Genomic DNA, 23,827 nt, shown 5'->3' on the forward strand with positions numbered 1-23,827 from the left:
CAAACAATTTGTATATGATTTATTTTCCTTTGAGATTTGACAAGATCACCCCCGAACTGTCAAAACTGCTCAGAATTGCCAACTTGGAAAAGTTTTTGGAAAAAGAATGGTACCGGTCTGAAGTGGAGGATGTTAGAAATTGAACTAGAAAAAGGTCAGGATCAGAAATAGAGTATATTTGGCCTTGTGTTGTTCCCAGGCCAGACGAATGTAGTGAGTTTGGAGGCCGCTGCTGCTTATGTAGAGTATGAGAATACACAAATCAACCTAGTGTTTTTTTAATTTAGCTGAAACCATCGTGACACTTAACCATTGTAGGAAGACCGGAAAAGGAGCAATGGGATGCTGCATGTAGTTGTTGTATATCTAGATGGTTAGCCACATCGAAACAAAAAGGCCTATCTTTAATAATTTTTCGTGGTTCACCCAAAGACCCCTGAAGTTGGTAGAAGAAAAGAATGGGAAAATCTAGGCAACCAGATTTGGGTTGACAAAGTAGAAGGTTTGCCTAATAGTGATTTCAGTAGAGAGCCCCGTGGGTCACTGTAGTGGATGTCTTAGTGAGTTGTGGGCAAAGACGCTGGGTGCTTTTGGTAAGGATCACAAGTTATGTAAGTTATGCTCCTACCCTTGTGGTAAGGCAACTTGGGGGCATGCAATTTGTTCCAAGGACTATAGGAATTGCTCAATTCTTTGGTTTGTTCGAAGATCCCATTACACAAGAAGTTGTGGAGATCATCAAACAAGATTGGAAGCATCTGGTTTTGGTTGAGATAGGAGTTTGGAGGATCTAAGTGCAAGTGAAAGATATGCAAGATGGAGAGACTTAGCTGCTTCAGCTAATAGAAGCCAAATCTCCCCAAACTATAGAGGAGCCTATTAAGAGGAAAATGGTCAATAAGGAAGACTAGTGGAAAAGTTTCGGTTAAAATTGAGCAAAAGCAGAAAGGATGAGCAAATACAATCTATTGATGCGAGGATAACAAAGCTTGAGTTAAAGCTAGGTGAAGAGAAGATTGCTAGGAAAGAAGTGAGAAGGAGCTAGGAGGGATGAGTTTGGATTGGATGCAAAGTTGCTTTGAACTTGAAGCAATGGAGATTGACTTTAAAGATTGCCAAAGAAGCATAAAATATACCCAAGAAAAATCTGCACAAGTTCAATTCGAACGGATGGATAGGATTAGGAAGACCATTTGATGGAGATTGTAAAGGAAGAGAGTAAAAGGAAAGGTTTAAGGCTATTGAAGCAAAGTTAGCGGTTAAGAATGAGATAAAAGTTATGAGGATAAAACTTGACAAGGAGCGCGAAAAGGTGAAGTATTTGGACAATAAGCTAGCAGCAATGGAAAATACAAGGATCAAATAGACGCTAGCAATGCTGCTTTGAACAAAACCAATATGTTGCTCATAGAAAAGATGACCAAGACGAATGAGCAAATGGACAAAGTTGTTGCGCATGATCGGATTATTAGAATCCATGCATGAAAAGTGGGAGGGGACAGCATTCGCTAGCGCCGAAGCCTAGCTAAAACCGTTGCCTTTCTAGGGAAGATTGAGAATCGCGGCTTTGCCTGTTTATCTTTGGCTAGAGAGTTTGTGGAGGAAAGGTAACAAACTTGTCAAGCATTAGGCATTGACCCATCTTCTTATGCAAAATCTGTCTCTTGGTGAACATGATTCAAACAAACGACTCGCAAGGCAGTACTCCTAGCAATGTGACAAGAGAGCCTATGTTTCCAAAATAGGCAACAAAAACATGCATATTATATTGTCATAAACATTAACCTGACAGGAAAGGTGTGGCGAAAGCCAAAATAGTTCCAAGTTTTTGGGAACCGCTGAGATACCGAATCTCAGGTCAAAAGAACTGCGCAGGTGAGTTGTGAACCAGCACTGCTTCATTCCTTGAGGTAAGATGATTTCTTTTGAGATTCAAAACGGGCAGGTCACCCGACATTGAGACCGCTTTTCAGAAAAAGCATGGAGTTTTTCTAAAAATCTTACAATGAGCAGGTCACCCGACATTGAGACCATTTTTTTTTTAAAAAAAGCATGGAGTTTTTCTAAAAATTGTACAACGGGCAGGTCACCCGACATTGAGACCACTTTTAGAAAAAGCGTGGAGTTCTTTTTGAAATTGACCTTACCTCTGATAGCATAATGAATTGATAAATCACCTATAAATTCCTTTCAAGATAAAAACATAGATTATCCATCCTAACAATGTGCATTTTAAAATGAGAAAACTTCATTATCCCTTCACTCTCTAAAGAGTATATCGTTGGTGGTCCCATTTGAGCCGGAATGAATTTCTTCTTTATAAAAACCCGGACTAGGATCACACCCCTACACTGGGGGCAAAACGAGTTGTTTTTTGAAAAGTTTTACGTGTTTAAAATTGGTTGGAAGCCCATAGATTTGAAAACCAAGCTAAAGCATTTGACAAAAGCATGACAAAGACGACAATGACAAATCATACATTTTGAAAAAGCTACTTGTAAAAAGTCGAAGACTTCTTCTCAAAGATATGATAGGTAAAAAGAGGTAGCACGAGAAATGAATCCAGCATACGACTTCAAAAGCAAGCTCATATCAAGAGAGAGTTTCATGAAATAGAAGAAGATGATGGGGCCTATGTTTCAAAACCAGGTACAAATGCATGCATGGCATCTAATCATAAATCATTGCATATATGTTTTTTGGATCATTACAGGAGGAGACCTTAATGCATTCCAACAAAATTGGAGATGAAGAAAGAATCATTGAGTTGATTCTAGAACAACGAGAAGAGAAGATAATAATTTTCAAACCCTGCCATCAGGAAGAACGACATCGAGCAATCGGTTAAAGGGAATCGCGAGATGGGATTCCAGGTTGACCGATTTACAAAATAGATTTTTTGGTTTTTGATTAAAGGAGATCGCCAGAAGGGATCTCATTATTTCAGCTTCGAATAAAAGGAATCGCCAGATGGGATTCCAAGTTGTTTGAGATCGCCAGAAGGGATCTCGTATTTCGATATTGGTTAAAGGAGGTCGCCAGAAGGGACCTCATATTTCATATTGAATAAAAGGAATCGCCAGATGGGATTCCAAGTTGTTTGAGATTGCCAGAAGGGATCTCGTATTTCGATATTGGTCAAAGGAGGTCGCCAGAAGGGACCTCGTATTTCAGCTTTGAATAAAAGGAATCGCCAGATGGGATTCCAAGTTGATGAAGGTCGCCAGATGGGACCTCATATTTCATGTTGGTTAAAAGGAATCGCCAGATTGGGATTCCAAGTTGATTAAAGGAGATCGCCAGAAGGGATCTCGTGTTTCGCTATTTGGAGGTCGCTAGATGGGACCTCGTATTACATGTTGGTTAAAAGGAATCGCCAGATGGGATTCCAAGTTGTTTGGATAAAGGAGATCGCCAGAAGGGATCTTGTATTTCGATGAAGGTCGCCAGAAGGAACTTCATGTTTTAGCTTTAGTAAAAGGAATTGCCCGATGGGATTCCAAGTTATTTGAGATCGCCAGAAAGGATCTCGTACTTCGACATTCATCAAGGAAGGTCGCTAGAAGGGACCTCGTATTGAAACTATTTCTTAGAAAAGCATGGAGTTTACTAAGAATTCTTCCCCTGGGTAGGTCACCCATTATAATGAGACCGCACTTCACATTCTTTCCATTTGGGTAGGTCACCCATCATAATGAGACCGTTTTCCACATTATTTTTCTTGGGTTAGTCACCCATACAATGAGACCATCTTTTTTCTTGGGTTCGTCACCCATACAATGAGACCATCATTTTTCTTGGGTTAGTCACCCATACAATGAGACCATTATTTTTCGGGGTTAGTCACCCATACAATGAGACCATCATTTTTCTTGGGTTAGTCACCCATACAATGAGACCATCATTTTTTCCTGGGTTAGTCACCCATACAATGAGACCATCATTTTTCTTGGGTTCGTCACCCATACAATGAGACCATTATTTTTCTTGGGTAGGTCACCCATACAATGAGACCATTATTTTTCCTGGGTAGGTCACCCATAATAATGAGACCACTCTTTCCTTTTCCCATTCGGGCAGGTCACCCGTCATAATGGGACCACACACGTGTTTTTGTATTTGGTTATGGGTAAAAGAATCGCCAGATGGGATTCTAAGATTTTTTGTTAAAGGAGATCGTTAGAAGGGATCTTGTAGTTCAATATTGGTTAAAAGGGGAATTGCCAGACGGGATTCCAAGTTGAGTAAGCAATAATTATAGGTTTTGGTTTAGAAGATCGCCAGAAGGGATCTCAAGATGATAAATTTTGATCATAGTTTTTGGGTTAAGGAGGATTGCTGTAAGGACAAAGTTTCAGAGCAATCGAGCTCCGACTAGATCAGTTTCGGGAGCTCAGTTTTGGTTTATCTTTATAAAACTTACTGCGCAAAACCTCTGCTCCGTAAGCATTATAAAGAGGGGGCATCTGTTGTAACCCATTTTTGGGTCCCCATAAAATATATATAAAAATATATAGCCAAAGGAGGTTAGAAAAATAACAGGAGGCAGAAGCGCTTAGAAAATGGTTGGAAAATTGGTCAATGAGGTTAAAAATACAAAGATGGAATTTTTGATAATATATTCTTGAAGGAGGAGAGCCCTGTTGACAAGGAAAATTTGAAATTTGAGGAGAAAAGCCCAAATTTGGATGTTTATGGACTTAATTGGATTTTTAAATGAATTTATAGGAGATTTGAGTGGAAGAAAAATTGATTTTTAAGTCAATTTGGGCTTTAATTAGAAGAAATTTAAGTTCTGGGACCAAAATATATTTTTTAGGAATTTATTGGGTCAAATCAGGGGTTTAATTGAATAAATATTGAAGTTTAATGACCAATTAGGGGTTTAATTAAAAAAACCGAAACCAGGGACCAATTTGAAAAAACCGGGTAAATAGAGGGGGCTGTTTTACTTTGGTTCAGGGGCCTAATTGAAGAAATTGGAAGTTTATTGATCAATTGAGGGCTTAATTGCATAAATCAGAGGCCAAGGACTAAAGTGAAAAACGCGGCCAACTATGGGGGCGGAGATCGAATTTGGCAGGGATACAATTGAAATGAACAAGAAATGATAGAGGACTGATTTGAAGTTTGGCTCATTTAAATGAAACGGCGCGTTTTATCCAAAACGACGTCGTTTCATAAAAAAAAAAAAAAAAAAAGAGGAAGGCCAGAACGGTGTCGTTTTGAACGACACTGTTCATCTTCCTCCTTCCCCCGTTGAACAACAACAGAAGACAAAAACCATTTTCAAAAAAACCGTCCCGCCTCTCTCTCCTCGTCCCCACACCTTTAGACCACCGAACGGGTCACTGGCCGACCAGCCGTTGCGTGATTGAAGGCGCACCTGCTACATTTTTTCCTATAAATAGAGAAGAGAACAGACACAGGAGGGGGGAAGAAAAAAAAACGGACAGAAGAGAGGGGAAGAAACGAAAAAAACAGAGAAAAAACAGAGGGAAAGACTTCTTCAGAATCAGCTCCCCAGGCCGCCGCCGCCAGCGCCACCCTAGAGCCACTGCCAGCTGCTGCCTCCCTCCCCATAATGGATAACAGCCCTGTACTGTGAGAAGAAGCAGAAGAAGCAAAAAAAAACAGAGACAGACAGAGGAAAAGCAGAAACAGAGGAGAAAGGAGGAGAAGCCGCCGCTTGGAACCACCGTCAGAACCACCGGAAGACATTGTTTCCGCCACCAGGTTTGTTTCTGCATCACTAGGAGTGTTCGCCATCGTCTTCAACATTGTTTCCGCCACCAGGTTCGTCCCCTTCCTCGTCGCTGTGCAGACCATTTTCTCGCATTTCACTGTTCAAGTGAAATATAATTCACTTGAACAGTGAAATGCTATTTCACTGTTCATGTCAAATATAATTCACGTGAACAGTGAAATGCTATTTCACTGTTCACGTGAAATATAATTCACGGCCTGGTAAGGCCTGCTGGGTTCAGCCCAGCCACATGGGCCGAGCTAGGCCCGGCCCAAAAAAAAAAAAAAAAAAACAAATTTTAAAAATTCTTCAAAAATTATTTCAAAAAATATGTGATTTTGTTGTAATTTTATTACTGTATTTTGATCAATACTGGTTCATATTTTTATACTGTAAGAATACAAACCCAGTATTAAAATACCCGATTTGCGTCAAAACATCAAAAAATACATAATTACAAAAAAAAAATGTTTTGTTTTCATGCATACGGCCTAGTCTCTCCAATATATATATATATAAATATTATAACAGCATATTTTCACACAACAAATGAAATTTCAAAAATCAATATATGTATTAGCATGCATTTTGGCTTTAATAACCAGTTTATTCAAGCCATGAGAACTAGGCCAATATTTCAAAAATTCTAAAAAAAATTTTTTGTCTTCTTTTAGTATTTGGGATTAAGAATTTATATGTAAAATGTATTCCTGATATTAAAAATATAGCTTTTTTACATAGACCTTAGAACGGTTAGGTTTTACCCGATAAGATAAGGACCTCCTTATTGAGGAGGACTTTTCTTGAACCATAGACGGACCAACATACATAGACATTAGAACGGTTAGGTTTTTACCCGATAAGATAAGGACCTCCTTATTGAGGAGGACTTTTCTTGAACCATAGACAGACCAACATACATAGACATTAGAACGGTTAGGTTTTACTCGATAAGATAAGGACCTCCTTATTGAGGAGGACTTTTCTTGAACCATGGACGGCCCAACAACTAGGAAACACAACGAGACCTTGAATTTTATCAGAAAAATAAACAATGCAGCTTACCTTAGGTATGGCGTATTTGGGGTGCTAATACCTTCCCTTTACGCAACTAGTCCCCGTACCCGATCTCTGAGACCAGTTAGGGTTCCTAGTGACCAAAATACTAGGTGGCGACTCCCACACCATCTCTCACTGCTAAGAGACAAAGAATTCCTTGTCTCCCCTTATTTACCAGATATATATATCCCATCACACATTCGAGGGTGGACGATCGCCGCGACGTCGCGCACGTGCGACAATAACTTAGATGACTTCACATCCTATGTAAAACAACAAAGGCGTAAAGAGAAGGCTGATTGGGAAGCATCCCAGTGAGAAGCTATTCCTCTTTATTCTGTAAGGATTTTAAATCTCTTTTCTTATGCAGATTCTTTCATGGAATTCTTGTGGTTTGGGGTTAGCTAGAAAGAAGAGGACGATTTCAAAGTTAATCATGGATTTTGATATAGAGGTTTGTTTTTTGTTTGAAACCAAGTTACAAAGTTACTTAGGCAGATTGGTTTTTCGGTTATGGAAACGTCAGCAATATTTCTTGGTTTGGTAATGAGGCTGAAGGTACTAAAAGGGACATTATGGCTATGTGGGATAACTCTAAGTTAGCGGTATCATCAGTGGAGTATGGTTATGGTTGGATCGGGTTATTTGGGCAGAATGTCTTGATTGGCTTCTCAGGGGTGGTGGTGGGTGTTTATGCCCCCTGCAATCAAGCTGACAAGCTTCTTCTTTGGAAGGACCTTCGTATTCTAAAGGCTGCTTTTGAGTGTCCATGGTTTTTAACAGGTGACTTCAATGAAACTTTGTTGCAAAGTGACAGAAGCAGCGGCTTCATTAACAAGATTGGTTCAACGACTTTTAGACTTTTTATTGATGATTGTAACCTAATCAAGTACAACATGTCAGAGGGTTTGTACACCTGGTTTCATGGGGATCCATGAGTAAACTGGACTGCGTTTTTTCTAGTCCTTGTTGTCATTTGCAATTCCTCCTTTTGTCTCTTCGACGGCTTCAAGAAGGTTATTTGATCATTGCCTTTTAATCCTAGGGGCTTTACCTGTAGAAAAAGGTTGGATTCCTTTCAAATTCATGGACTGTTAGTGTGAAGCCTGAGAATAAAGTATGCAAAAAAAAAGGGGGGGGGAGTTTATAATAATTAAAAAAAAATGTTGTTATATATATATATATAAAATAGAAGGGGCTAAAATAAGAAAAAGGGAGAAAGATGGGACCAAAATGAATTAAGAAGAGATGGGACTATAAATACCCATCCCTTCTCTCATTCATGACCGGGGGAGGTAACAAAAAGAAAAGGGGAGGGAAATTTTTCAGATTTTCCTTCACCAAGCTTAAGAGAAAACACCTAAATTTCTATACCTACACAAACCTTAGATTTTCTACGTGGGGAGACAAACCAGGGCAGGAGATTTGCAAGAAGAAAAAGTGATAGAATTTCTAAGAGAAGAGGGAGTGGGAGGCCGGCTGCTTGTAGAGAAGAAAGGGGTTAGGAAACTTTAATCAAATCAGAAATCAAACCTAAATTTCCTCCAGGTATGAATTTCTAAACCAATTGGGAAAGCCAAATTAAATTCATGCAAGAATTGTGCATTAATTTGAAGTTTGAAAAATTAGGGTCTTTGAGTAAAATTTGGGGAAATGTGGAATTAATTGGAACTAAATGAGTTGAGCAGCATAGGTTGCCTAAAAAGGATGGAATTATGCAAAGAAGATTTCAACAAAAACCAAAGACCATGGGGAAATAGTGGCCAGCCATGAGATTGTTAGGAAAGAAAGGAAATTGTGATAGTTGCGTTGTTTTCCTTATTGCAAAATTGAAACAGGTTTCAGGAGGTGAATGATAAGGAAATGTGGTGATTGAGTGTGTATATATATATATATAAAAGAGAAGGAACTGATTTTAAAGGACCGGCCACTGGAGGGGAAGAAAAAAAAACAGAGGAGAACGTATGACTCCCCTGTTAATTAATTAGGTGTGTTGTTATAGTGTAGTTACAAATTGTAACTTATAAGGGAGAGGAACCTACGTTCCAGGTAAGGTGAAAACATGGCTGAAATTGATGGGGAAAAAAGGATTGGAAATAAAAATTGTAGGTACCTTCTCCATTGACAAAACAGGGCAGATTTGTTGCCCTAGTTCCTGGGAGAATTTGGACCTAAAGATGATAGAATCTAGGGAGGGTCCATTCATAGAAGTTGTAGCCGGAAGTGTTAGCTTTCCAACGAATCTGACCCCGCCTAATTTGGAGTCCTAGAACTCCGGATACAAATGAAAATCTGAGGAGAGGTCAAGATGCCACCCTTGTTGGCAGTTTCGGCCAAGTCGATAAAACGGCAAAATTTAGCCGTATTAAGGGTAGAATTTGTTTTCTCGCCCTTCAAAAAGTGTGTCTTGATCTTCAAAAAGAATAAACGGTAATCAAAATTGAATTTATGATGTCCACTTGGACTAGAAATGAGCCGAAAATGTGAAAGGATAATAATGAGGAATGTAAGTGAGAAAGAAAAGATTGGTAAAAGAGAAATGAATATTATTCCCATTGTTGTTGTTGTGTTGTGATATGTGGACTAATATGGAATAATGATGGGTGTTTGTGGTTTCAGGAGGAACCGCGGGAGGAGTACAACAACAACAGGGGAACGCAAGTCGAGCGTCTACAGCAGGTAGGTACTCGGTACCTATATCTCCACTTGTTAATAATTATTTTAACTAACTATTGAACTATAAAAATTTGGTGCATATTGATGAGGAAAAGAAAGGGGAAAAGGAAAGGTGAAATGGTGGGAAAATAGAAATGAGGACTAAATTTAAATTATAGGTCCTTTTAGAGGAGATGAACAGTAACAACAAATTTTAATAATGATTGTTTCTCGAATTTGATTAGCCTGTCCCTAATATGGGAGGCTAATGATGTTAACCAAGCTAGTTAACATCGGCATTACCGGTACGTGGGAGGAGAAATATAAAAACTTGATTAACTATTCAGGTTCAGAATAGTTAATGATATCGGCGGGTGACGTCGATATCGGCAAAATTTGTAAACTTGATTAACTATTCGAATTCAGAATAGTTAATGATATCGGCGGGTGATGTCGATATCGGCAAAATTTGTAAACTTGATTAACTATTCGGATTCAGAATAGTTAATGATATCGGCGGGTGTCGTCGATATCGGCAAAACTTATAGACTTGATTAGCTTTCCGAGGTGAAAGCTAATGATGTCAAGAATCCTTGACATCGGCATACCCGAGGACCTCCCAAAGTAGCATAGAACAGTGATTAACTATTTTGGTTCAAAAAAAAAAAATATATATATATATATTTAATGACACCCACGGTCGTGTTAGCGTCGGCATTTTCATGAATCTGATTAGTTGACCCCAGGATGGAAAACTAAAGACACTAATGGAGGTCGTTAGTGCCGGTATAGTCTTCCTAATGTGGGGAGAAGTAGTTAAAGGAAATAAACTGGATAATCCTCAAAAGAGATGGTGGTGGTGTATTGAAATTGCATATGACTTAAGTAGGTAGATGTGTTGTATAAATTTCTTCCGTGAATTGTTTGTATTTTAGTTATTTTTAATTATATGGAAAATTTATGTTTTGCAGGTCCCTCCCATTCACGTCAGGAGTAGAATTTAGGTTCCTTATCCCTTTTGTATAAGTTAGGAACTTAGAGATTTTCATGTAATTTTGTTATGCAGCAAACATGTAACCTGAATAGAATAGTATACTCCTTATATTATTATGTTTTGGAATATTAATGTATTAATCTATACTTGGAAAAATTATAGCGTAATAGCTTATGTTCAGAACGCTAAATTGTGTTGTGCTTATATATATATATATGAAATTTCAGTGCTTGGATGGTCCTCTTAATTAATAATTTATGCATGTGATATGAGATGGAGATTGAGAATGGAGATTTGTCCTAAGTATATTCTCGAATGAATAAAATGATTGAATGTACCAATCATGGATGTGATTATGGGTGGGATGTGATTATAATTGTGTGCAGGATAAATTATCGATAACTTGGGATCTCCCGGTATAGGGGAGACTCTGCCGAAATTTCGTTAGAAATTTTGGTGAATTTAACAAAAAAAAAAAAATTGCTCCATTTGCCCTTTATGTAAGAGTTAAACAAATATATATTGATTGAAATTGTTTTGAGGTTGTTACAGTTAGCTTCATCATCCGAATTTTAAAGATATCATAAAAGGTATATGAGACAAAGCTTGTAATGAATTTTCAGGTCAATTCAAGCTTATTAAGAAGCTCAACTTTATGGAAATTAGGCTGAGACAGTGGAATAAGGTTGGGTTTGGGAATCAAGAGACTGCTTTGGCATCGATTCAAAGCAATATTTAAGTTATAGAACAGAAATCAGAGTATGAGCAATTATCTACTGCAGAGCAGAACTCGCTTGATTCATTAATCAAGAAGCAGTGGCTATGTAACTTGAATATAGAAAGCATGTGGCGGCAAAAGTCTCGCTAAGTTTGGTGTCGCTTGGGTGATCACAACACGTGTTTCTTCCATCTAGTTGCTAACTTCAGGAGGGCTAAAAACCATATCTTGAAAGTGGTTCATAATGGTTCTGTTGTTGAAAGCTTACCAGTCATAAAAGATGCGGTAGTTAGTTACTTCTCCAACTTATTCAGAAGCACTGATAGATTCCGAATTGGTTTAGGGCCCATTAGTTTTAAAACACTCTCGGCTTCTTCTTCAACTAGTTTGGAGCGAGATATCACTTTGGAAGAATTAAAGCAAAGTGTTTGGGATTGTGATGGGAGCAAGAGTCCTGGTCCAGATGGTTTCAATTTCAAATTCTACAGGCTTGCTTGGAATTTCATTGTAGATGATTTGTTAGATCTGGTCAAGAATTTTTTCAAAACAGGTAGGCTTCCAAAAGGAGTCAATCATGCTTATGTCCATCTAATTCCAAAGACAACTTCCCCGGTTGGCTTCAAAGATTTCAGGCCTATTATTTTGATTCACGACATTTACAAGATAATGGCTAAGGTTCTTTCTAGCCGTTTGAAAATGGTTATGCATGACTTTATCAGTGGGAATCAAACAACTTTCTTGGCAGGGAGGCAAATAATTGATGGGTTTTTGGTTGCTAACGAAGCAGTTCATTCCTTGAAAAGATACAGGGTGCCGAGCCTTATCTTTAAGGTAGATTTTCACAAAGCTTTCGACGGTGTGCAGTGGGATTAATTAAAGCAGATTATAAGGCATATGGGTTTTGGTGAAAAATGGATTAATTTGATCAACACTTGCATCTCCACTGCAAAATTATCAGTGTTTATTAATGGATCTCCTTCTAAGGAATTCTTGATGGGTCGTGGGATTCGTCAAGGTGACCTTCTTTCTCTGTTTCTTTTCTAATTGCAGCAGAGGGATTATCTGTTTTGGTTCAAAGAGCAGCTATAAATGATCTTTTCAAAGGTATCCCTTTTGAAGACAGCTTTTGCCTCAGTCATCTGCAATATGCAGACGACACTTTGATCTTCATGCCTGCTAATCTTCACATGGTCAAAAAAGTTAAAAGGATTCTGTTGTGGTTCGCTATTTGTTCAGGTTTGCACATTAACTTCCATAAAAGCTCTTTAATTGACATAAATGTTAGGGAAGATACTTATGTTGGTATGGCATCTTCAGTCTTTTGCAGATTTGATTCCTTGCCTTGCTCTTATCTGGGCATGCCTTTGGGATCCAATCCTAAAAGGTTGTCTACATGGAAGCCTATTATTGAGAATTTCAGAAGAAAGTTGAGCATGTGGAGAGGTCGTATGCTTAGTTTGGTAGGACGTATTTGCCTAATCAAAAGTGTTATGAGTTCGTTGCTAGTCTATTATATGTCTTCTTTTCTTTTGCTGAAGGGTGTCTGTATTATACTAACCTCTATTCAACGAAGATTCTTGTGGTTTAGAGTGGTGAAGCAGAAGATTCTTGTGGGAGTAAAAATGGGTGTAGTGGCGTATTGAGGTGAAAGCTAGAAAAGAAGGAGGCCTTGGGTTGGGTTCTTTAATGTCTAAAAATATATCCATGCTTTTCAAATGAATATGGAGGTTAAGCTTGCCAGGCCATGCCTTATGGAAACGGGTAACAACCCATTTTTACTCGCCAACTTTCGAGAATGGAATCCCAAAATTGCATGGTCATATTTTCCCAATTTGGAAAGATGTTTTGTCAATCTTTGATCCAAACAATGTTATCAACTTAGTATTGCGTGAAAACATTAAATTCATGATTGGAGATGGATCCTCCATTCTCTTTTGGTCTGACGTGTGGATAGGATCAAATGCTTTGCGTGGCATTTTCTTTAGGCTTTACCAAATTTCTACTATTCAAAATGGTTTGGTTAATGAGATGGGTCAATGGGTGAATGATCATTGGCGATGAAATTTGGTTTGGTGTAAAAACCTCTTATCTTATGAAGAGTAACAATATCATCATTTGCTCTCAATGCTAGAGCCAATGATAATTTGGCAAGGAAAAGATGACAAACTCATATGGCCATGTAATTCTGATGGAAGCTTCTCAGTTAAGTCCTGTTGCACCCTAATTGATAATACCTCCTCTATGAATGATAGAGTTTTTGAAGCCAATGTTTGGATTAAAGGGGCACCTCTGAAAGTTCAGGTGTTTCTCTGGTTGGCAATCCAGGACAAAGTTAGTACAAGAGCTTTTCTCTATCACCGGAATGTTTTGCCTGCCACACAAGCTTCATGTGTTTTGCAGCTCGGATTGGGAAACCTCAGAGCACCTTTTTTATACACTGTAACTTTTCTAGGAGTGTTTGGATGAAAGTTTTTGGATTGGTGGGGTATTCATTGTTGTTTAACGAGCACACTTGACTCGCTGCTTCTGTAGTGACCCAGAATGGTGCAAAGGAAAATTCCAAAGATTAGCTTGGAGACTAATTTCCAGTAGTACTACTTGGGGTATTTTGATGAGGGAACTATAAGCTTGTTTGATTGTTTCTCCACCATCCTTCATCGGGTTGCTCTTTGGTTGCATACTCTAGATTCAAACTTCACTTATATAGGAAATGACCTCTTAAGATCTTTTAATGGCATCAAATTGTGGTGTAATAAGAAATCTTAGGTAGTCTCTTTGTTGTTTGCTGTAATAGATCAATTTTATTTTTCTTTTTTTTCTAAGTCTCTTTTTTTTTTCTTTTTTCTTTTGTTATATTCTTGTATTTCACTTTGGCTATTGGCTTTATGGCTTTTTCAATATACTCTCGATGATTATTCAAAAAAAAAAAAACAAATCAAGAATAAACTAGAGCTGTACTTAAAAATAAATTGGTTTGTTAAAAGATTGGTAGTTGATAATGACATTAAATACAAAAAAACAAGACAGTTGTTATGGATTTCCGTGTAGTTGGTGATAATGAAATGGAGCCTGTTTGTTTTTGCATTTTAAAAGTATTTTTTTAAAAAATGATTTTTCTTAAATTTTTTTCTTTGCCTCAAATTATTTATTTTTTTGTGTTTTCATATTGTTTTCATGTATTGATATAAAAAATAACTTTTGAAAAAAAAAAAAATATTATTTCAATGTATTAATTTTCAAGTAAAAAACACTTTGAAAAGCACTCGCTAATACAAAACCAAACGGGCTTGAAATCCCATGGAAATTTATGTTATTGCAGTGATCCTAGAGACTAGGTTTTAAAAGCTTTACCTTATTTTTTTATCTCACTAATATAGTGACTTGTCAAAAGTTGCTTATAATTGCCAATGCATTTCCTAGTTTTGGGCATCTGTACCCAAAAATAACATAATTGGAGGCTGAGGTCAACTGAAATAATATCTTAATATCACTCCAAACAAGTATTGATCGCACCATATCTTTTCAACTTCCAAGTTGCCAGCACTGAAAATTTTAATGAACTTGTCTTTTTTGATGAATATCTTTTGTCGAAATAACCACGAGTCTCACACCTGAAACTGGACTACAGAAGTAAAAATCATCAGGTTTGAGTTGTATGGTGGAATATAACAAAAGTATCTATTTTCAAATTGAAGCTTTATTGCATTTGAGTGGAGTTGATTAGATGTCTGCTTCGAAATATTATGCTCCAATCTAAAATGTCTTAGTTTTGTGGTTCAAGTCTTAAACAGTTGGGACTATGCAGAAACGAGGAGCAGATGGCTTCATGTTGCTCTTCCAACTATACCTAGGAAAACTGAGGCGTATTAGGAAACTATTTTTATGGCCAAGACTAGAATTTACCGCATTCTAATTCTTCATATTTCTCCGGGCATCCCATTCTTGATAGATCATTGTGTGAAAAGACTAGGATAGAAAACAGCAACAGCAACAGCAACAGTTTCGTATCGCATTTGGATACAAAACTTTGGTGGGCGTTACTCTATGTATATAAATACACGTATGTTGTATGGCCTGTGTTCAAGCATTTCTGGTGTTTACATGTGCTTCTTAACCTTCAGAGTGCAATCAAAATTTGGAAAAGAGAATCAGCACGGAAAAGCACATGAGAAACCAGATTATGTATTAGGGGTATATATGACATAATGAGGAAACATTGCCAAGCATAATCAAATCAAGCTGCCAGTTTATGGAAGTCCTCCATGTGTCCCTACTTGTTTCCTCCGAGCTGTTTTCGGAGAGTACTCACTACATTCTTTCCCAATTGGAACGCCTTGGTGAGAACATCAGGGTTAATAGGTGGATTAGACCCAAAGACTGCATTTGCAATGGTGATGACGCCAGGATTTTGGCTGCTCAAAGCAGCAATAGCAACTGCATTAGTCTTTGCAACATGGAATTGAAAATGAACGAGGCCAGTTGGATACACGAAAACATCTCCTGGGCTCAAGACTTTCGTGATAAGATGATTATCTGGATTTGACGTGACAACACCAACATGGAGGGTGCCATCCAAAACTAGCAGAATCTCTGTTGCTCGACGGTGAATGTGGGGTGGGTTCAAGCCGCCATTTGGTGGCATAGTCGTCTATGCGAGCCAAAGATAAGCCCCAGGTATTTGACCAACATTTAAGAGTTACATTTGATCCAACTCGATTCCTAGTGTTTCTAGGAATGTTGAGTCCCGAAAAGAAATCATTTGCCGTGGCAAGCTTTGGGTCTTTGCGGGACATCCCATTCACAAACGCTGTAAAAAATGTTAAAAGCAATCTGTTAATTCAAAGAACACTGAAAAAACTGAAAATAAACATCGATGGTAAAAAAAAAAAAAAAACAGGTAGTTTTTTCTTGATTTTTTTTCTAGTTGTATGGGTTAGCCCAAAGGACTGGAATTTTCTAGTTGTTTCAACAAGCCTAAATGATTAGAATTTTCAGCCCAAAACCCATTCCAGACCTAGTGTTCCTTAACCTGGTTTGTCCATTTCTGATGAGCATATCCTTTATGCTTTTTTTTTCAAATTTTTATGAGTCACCAACTCAAATTTTTCTTGCATAATTTTTCTATGCCGTGCAGGTAGCATCTTTTTTACCCCAATAACATACCATCACCAATATTTTTTTTTATCAATAGCAAGCATGCCATTATAATAATGTCATAACACATCAACTAAGAGCCATCAATGACCATCCATATCAATATCAACATCAATATTTCCTCCAATAATACAATTTTTTTTATGAAAAAATTCCATGATTTTGATGTATAAATACACTTAATCACCAAACAAAAAAGTTAGAGCACAGGCGTATAAGCCAAACAGCATTTTTTAGCCTAGCCAAAGCTAGCTAAATGATGTAGAAGTTAGCCAAAGGCTATGAAAGCCAGACCAAACTAGGCTAGGCCATTCAACTTCTAAACTAGATAAGCTATCCCTAACTTTGACTTTATTTTTCTCAACCAATATATTTTTCCCTTTAGATACATATACATACATATATTTCTTGACCATTCCTTTCATTATCACACATGCTGAGGTGTTACCTGTTATAAAAAAAAAATATTATGCAATACCTGCCTCCTATAAAAATTGAATCAAATATAAAAAATCCTAACAAGTTTTGTCTCTTCATCTTGATTATGGGCATGATATATAAGAGTGCCATGCACTAAAAACAGAGATAGACATATTAATCTACAAAGGATACCTTAACAATTTCTAAGGAGATGCAACTGAACAAACATGAAAAAATTATTATGATGCACTGGAGATAAGCTAAATCTTAGATATTGCATCTCAATTCTTTTCGAATTTTTCAAATAAAAAACAACAGTGTTTCTCCAAGTTTCCATAAAAATCTCTATGTCCCCATTAAGCCTCCATGCCTTCATATGTATCCATTAAAATTCTACTGGTTTGCATGACTACTTGTTTACAAAAGAATTAATGATCATTTTCCATGTCTCCGTGACCATTTATTTCTAAAAAAGGATCAGAGAATATCCTTCTTCAAGTCTCCATAATCACTTGTCCCCAAAAACAATTGGGATCCTTCTTCATTCTTTGTAACTACTCATGGAATATTTTCATCTAAAATACGTTCTCAAAACACATATATAAACCATATTATTTTTACACTCGTGTCTTGTTACTATACTGCTTAACTTCATAAGCAACACAATTAAATTCTTCTCTCTTTAAAAAATGTTACAAAAATTTACATGAAGAAATTTCACATGGAAAACATTAACAAAAAAGGCCTTGCCATGATAACATTTTCATGCGAGCATGACCAAAAAAAGATAATAATTATGCAGTAAGTATTTCACATGCATGTTTTTTTTTTTTTTTTTTGGGGGGGTGTTAACTCTCGGCTTCTGATAATGAACAACTCTCAGTATTTAAAAGAATGAAGCATACATTTATTTAGTCACTAATAGCTGTATATATAAGCCTTTACAGAGGAAAAACAGAAGAACAAACTTCATGTTATTACTTCCTAAAAACATGGTGAGAAATCTAGACCAATTCAAATATTATTCTGCACTAACAGATTACCCCAACATCAAGGAATTATTAACTGAAAAACATTAAAACTTAATGCATGCTTCAACATATCCTCCCTTAAACTGAATTGCAGAATTGCAATAAGTTTACTAACTTCAAACACATACCAAGTCTGTCACGCAATTTTAAGAACACTTCCAATTTGAGAGGCTTTGTCATTATATCAGAAAGTTGTTCTTGTGTGCTGTAGTGCACTAGTTCCACAGTTCCCTCTCTTGTCAAGTCACGTAAGAAATTAAACTTTACATCTATATGTTTGCTTCTCCCATGCATGATTGGATTTTTTGACAGTTTTATGGCCGAACTGTTATCACAAAAAATGGTTGTGCATTTACTTTGAAAATGTCCCAGCTTTTCAAGAACTCGTCTCAACCAAACTCCCTGGCATGCACAGTATGCTGCTGCAATGAATTTAGCCTCTGTAGTGGACAGGGTTACAACTAGTTGCTTCTTTGAAGACCAAGAAACTGGTCCAGTTCCAAGTATGAAGATGTAGCAAGAAGTGCTTTTACTATCATCAATGTCTCATGCATAATCACTGTCAACAAACCCCACCAATTCTTCTTCTCCACCTCTTTTGTAAGCAATCCCCAGCTTAGCTGTTCCCTTCAAATATCTTAGAATCCTCTTCGCAGCTTGCAAATGTATTTCAGTAGGTCTCTCCATATATCTACTAATTAAGCAAATAGAGTACATTAAGTTTGGCCTGGTAGCAATTAGATACATAAGGCTGCCAATCATTTGTTTGAACATTGTTGTATCTACAACAGCTCCTCCCTCATTCTTTGACAATCTAGAACCTAGAACGATTGGATTCTTTACTAAGTTGCTATTCAGCATCCCAAACCTCTCCAGCACTTCATGAGCATATTTCTTTTGATTGATAAATATTCCATGATGATCCTGTATGACTTCTACACCAAGGAAATACTTCATTTTGCCAAGATCAGACATGGCAAATTCCTTCTTCATCGACTCCTTAAATCTCTCAAACATATCCTCATTGTTTCTAATAAAAATCAAATCATCTACGTAAAGGCTTACAATGAGAATCTTACCTCCATCTTTAGTTTTCACAAACAGTGTGTGTTCACAATAGCATTTCTCAAAACCCTCTTTAATGAAGTACCCTTCAATTCTGCTGTACCAAGCTCGGGGAGCTTGCTTGAGTCCATACAAAGCTCTTCTAAGTTTGTAAACCTTATGTTCTTCTCCCCTCTTTATGAACCCTTGTGGTTGATCAACAAATACATCTTCATTTAATTCTCCATGCAAGAATGCACTTTTCACGTCCAATTGATACACAAACCAGCTCTTTTGTGCTGCAAGAGCAAGAACCATTTTGATAGTATCCCATCTGGCCACCGGAGCAAACACCTCATTGTAATCAATATCATGTTGTTATGAGTAACCCTTTGCCACGAGACAAGCCTTAAACTTGTCAACCTCACCCTTCTCGTTAAGTTTGGTCTTATACACCCATTTCACTCCTATTTTCTTTGCTCTTTTTGGTAATGTTGTTAACTCCCAGGTCTCATTCTCTTCGATGGCTTTGATCTCTAATTTCATTGCTTCTCTCCACTTCAGACTTTTGAAAGCATCTTTGAAGCACGCAGGGTCTTCTAAAGCAGTGAACATCACAAAATTTTCAATATCATCTTCTTCTAATAATCCTTCACCTGACACATAATCTTGCATCCAAGAAGGCTCTCTTCTGTTCCTCCCTTGAGCTGGATTTAAAGAACCTTCTGCATTTGCATTTAAGTCTCCAGATGGAGAATTAAAACCTCCTCTGTCTACTTCTTCAATCTCAGCATTCACACCATTTACTTCTTCAATCTCAGCATTCCCACCTTCTTCAGATTCTTGAGTCCTGATTTCTTCTTCATCACCCCACTCTAATACATCAACTTCTATCTTTTCATTGCTTCTTTTCCTTTCCCATTTCTCATTTTCGACAAATATATCTCTACTAATTATCACCTTCTTTGAAACCAGATTGTATAGCCTATATGCTTTGGACTCCTCACTTACACCTAACATGATACATTTCTCACTTTTATCATCCAACTTTGATCTCCGTTTGTCTGGAATATGGACATGAGCAATACATCCAAATACTCTAAAATAATGCACAGAAGGTTTGTTACCACTCCAGGCCTCTTCAGGTGTTACCTCCTTTACAGCTGAAGTTGGACTTCGATTCAATATATGTATCGCTCAGTTGACAGCTTCAGACCAAAACTCCTTAGGAATCTGTTTTTCTGACAGCATGCTGCGTACCATGTTCATGACAGTGCGATTCTTTCTCTCAGCCACCTCGTTTTGTTGGGGTGTGTAAGAGGCAGTAAGTTGCCTAGTTATTCCATTTGTGCTGCAAAATTGATTAAACTCCAACGAGGTGAATTCTCCACCTCTATCAGTACGTAGGCAACAAATATAATTACCGGTTTCTTTTTCAACAAGTGCTTTGAACTTCTTAAATACATCAAATGCCTTAGATTTATCTGATAAGAAATAAACCCAGGTCTTCCTACTATAGTCATCAATAAAATTGATTAAGTACCTTTTATGACTATGTGATTCAGGCTTGATAGGTCCATAGATATCAACATGAATTAGTTGAAGATGTTATGAAGCTCTCCATAGGCTCATCTTGGGAATAACCTTACGATGTTGCTTTCCCACCATGCAGTCTGAACACACCTTTGATGAAGCTTGGAGATTTGGAAGTCCTCTCACCATTTTCTTCTAGATAAGAGTTCTCAATCCCTTAAAGCTAAGATGTCCAAATCGACAGTGCCACAATGTGAGTTGTCTTCAGTCACAGTTTCAAAACATGTTGTAACTTAAGGCATTACTGAAGCCAACACAACAAACATTCTATTTGTTGACATTCTGGACTGCATAATTAATCCCCTCCTTAGATGATAAATATTACACATCCCTTTTTGAATAAGAATTGTAAGACCTTTTTCTTGTAGTTGGCCAACACTCAGAAGATTATTTTTTTAATTCGGGTGCAAAGTAAACTTCAGTGATTACCTGAGTCATGCCACCCACTTGAAGTCTGATATTTCCTTTCCCCATCACCATCATCTTTGAATTGTCTCCAAGTTTCACACACTGTCTGAACCTTTCATCAAGGTCTGAGAAAAAACTGTTAATACCACACATGTGGTTACTGCACCCGGAGTCTAAATACCATACATTCTCTTATGCTGTTGAATTATTCATCTTGATGTATGACATTAACAGCATCTCCTCATCTTCATCTAACTCAGCGTAGTTTGCAGCATTTCTCAAACGAGGACACTCACATTGATAATGACCAAGCCTGTGACAACTGAAACATTCCACAAGAGCTTTATTGAAAGGTTGCCTACCCTTGCTTCGACCTCTTTCTCTAAAATTCCCACGAGCTATTCCTCTTTCTTTAAACTTGTATTCACCTCTTCCTCTATCATTTTCTGAATTAATGATATTCAAAACATGTTCTTCCTCCTTCTGTCCATGCATTCTCTGTTCGTGGACCAACAGACTACTCTAAAGTTCATCTATGGTCATAGTAGACAGATCATTAGACTCTTCGATCGAACACACAACATAATTGAATTTAAGAGTCATTGATCTTAAGATTTTTTCAATGATCACACTCTGCTCCATTTTTTCTCCATGTGTTTTCATCTTATTTGCAATGATCAGTGTTCTGGCAAAGTATTCATTGACCTTCTCACCCTCCTTCATGCCAAGAATCTCAAATTCCTTTCTCAAAGCCTATAACTGAGCACGTTTCACCTTTGTAGAGCCTTGATACTTTAATCTCATCGAATCCCAAATAGCCTTTGCAGTCTCCTTATTGAGAATGGTCTCAATAATATGTCTATCTACAGCTTGGAATAGATAGTTCTTGACTTTTAAATCTTTTAGTTTCAAATCTGCAATGAGCTTACGTTGTGTTTCTGTTGCTTCTTCTGTTGCTACAAGTATCTCGTTTTCTATCAAATCCCAATACTCCTTTGACCTGAGAAAATTCTCCATGAGCATAGCCCAATGATCATAATGATCATCAAACCATGGAATTGCTGGTTGAACAAAGCTGTTGTTTTCTGTTGCCATAATTCTCCACTCTCTCTTTTGTTTGATCACTCACTCACTCTTGCTTCTTCCTTAAGAAACTGTAGTTTCTTAGAACACTCAATCAGGCTCCTGTGATGGTAGCTCTGATACCACTTGTTAACTCTCAGCTTCTGATAATGGACAACTCTTAGTATTTAAAAGAATGAAGCCTACCTTTATTTAGTCACTAATGGCTGTATATATAAGCCTTTACAGAGGAAAAACAGAAGAACAAACTTCACGTTATTACTTCCTAAAAACATGGTGAGAAATCTAGACCAATTCAAATATTATTATGCACTAACAGATTACCCCAACATCAAGAAATTATTAACTGAAAAACATTAAAACTTAATGCATGCTTCAACAGGGGGCGGGTTTCTAATTTTTTTTCCAGCCGTTTGAGCTAGCCTTTGGCTAGAATTTTTACCCAAAAAACCACCTTAGACTTGGTGCTGACCCGATCTATCCAATCTTGTCCAACATGCTTTTTATGCCTTTTTTCAGATTCCTACCAGTCGCTCACACAAACTTCTCATGCATATAATTTTTTTATATTAACACAACTTTTTTTTTTTTGCTATTTCTTTGCAGAGCGGGTAACAGTTAGCCATATAACTTCTAGACCAAATACACACTTTTTAACCTTCATTTTATTTTCTCGTATATTTTTCTCATTACATATATAGACATAATGACTTAAACATGTTTCATGTTCCATAGAAGACTTATTTATTTTTTAGATAGTCACCATTCAAGCCCATCAACCTAGTTGTCCAAAGCTAATATATGTGTGAAGTTTTTCCACGTATTCCCGCAAACTTGGTATCATTTATTGCAGCACAGAAATCCTGAAGTGGGCTGGGGTCGTAGGCACATGCAAATTAGGAAGCCAGAACCCAAAATGCAAAAGCTACAAGGAAAAGATCACCCTTACTAACGACTTAAGATTATTAGTTTCAAAATTTTGAGGTGTTGAGGGTGAGTAATCTTGCCTGACAATTTATAGGGGATGTTCTGAAGCAGTAGTGTCCGTCATCTCGAAGTTGATGAAGCTGTACCGAGTAGATAGTAATGGTTAACTGACTAACTGCTCATCTTTTAATTTATCGCTGTGATGATTTATTGTTGAAGCACTTCATCTATATATCTTTATATAATTTTGAAGGCAGTTGTGGTAATTCCAATCTCATATTTTACGCAACTCTATCTTCTTCCTCAGTAATTATTCAATGTGGACTTGGACTTGTAATCCTACATCGAAGTTCAAAATTCAAATTCAGACTTTTTTAGTCTTTGAAAGGACTAGAACACTGGTTCTTGTTGATGAAACGATTGGTCCTTAAACCTAGGAAGTATGATGTTTGCTGCTTCTGTATAAGCTTTCCCAGAAATTTCTTTCACATCTCCCCAACCTTGGCATCCATTTTTCATGTCACCACATATATGACCATGGCTGGCCTCTTCATCAAATCATAATTTCAAATCTTTCTTGATGAAATGGTTCCAAAACTCAGACTGAAGCACACTGTAGTTGTTTAAGAATGGAGTGGTGCCATGAATAGATTTCCTTAAAAATAAAATAAAATCTGTGGTCAGACTTGGTGATTTAATGGGTTTCAGAGGATTTTGATGGAGTTGAAATGGCAAAAAAAAAATAATAAAAATCATGGGTTCTCGAGTCATTTTCTTTACATTTGGTGTATTTGGATGTGGAGAGCGGTCGGATTCGGGAGAGAAAGTTCATACGGAATTGGATCAATTCAAATGGATAGCATCACTGAGAGTAAAGAATGTACAAAATACTGAGTGGGATTGAGTGCTCCTATAGTGTACATAATTTACTGGATAGTCTCCATTGATCCTATCCACAGATATCTTGAAAAATTACTGAAATCTGCATGTCCTTA

At 37.2% G+C, this 23,827-nt stretch overlaps 4 protein-coding genes and 1 pseudogene across 6 annotated transcripts in view; 2 read left to right on the forward strand and 3 right to left on the reverse strand.

Moving 5' to 3' along the window:
• LOC7453557 (germin-like protein subfamily 1 member 13) overlaps nt 1–23,827 on the reverse strand; it is a 90,521-nt gene that overhangs the window by 43,048 nt on the left and 23,646 nt on the right. The window lies entirely within an intron of this gene.
• The window catches only part of LOC112325612 (germin-like protein subfamily 1 member 13), an 80,603-nt gene that overhangs the window by 22,659 nt on the left and 34,117 nt on the right, over nt 1–23,827 (forward strand). The window lies entirely within an intron of this gene.
• The window catches only part of LOC7469832 (germin-like protein subfamily 1 member 7), an 80,595-nt gene that overhangs the window by 22,651 nt on the left and 34,117 nt on the right, over nt 1–23,827 (forward strand). The window lies entirely within an intron of this gene.
• The window catches only part of LOC7469831 (germin-like protein subfamily 1 member 13), a 64,749-nt gene that overhangs the window by 17,270 nt on the left and 23,652 nt on the right, over nt 1–23,827 (reverse strand). The gene's annotated exons all lie outside the window — the stretch shown is intronic.
• Nucleotides 15,443–23,344, reverse strand: LOC18108200 (germin-like protein subfamily 1 member 20; annotated as a pseudogene).

Source organism: Populus trichocarpa, chromosome 19 (assembly GCF_000002775.5).
Source record: "Populus trichocarpa isolate Nisqually-1 chromosome 19, P.trichocarpa_v4.1, whole genome shotgun sequence".
Classification (NCBI taxonomy): Eukaryota; Viridiplantae; Streptophyta; class Magnoliopsida; order Malpighiales; family Salicaceae; genus Populus; species Populus trichocarpa.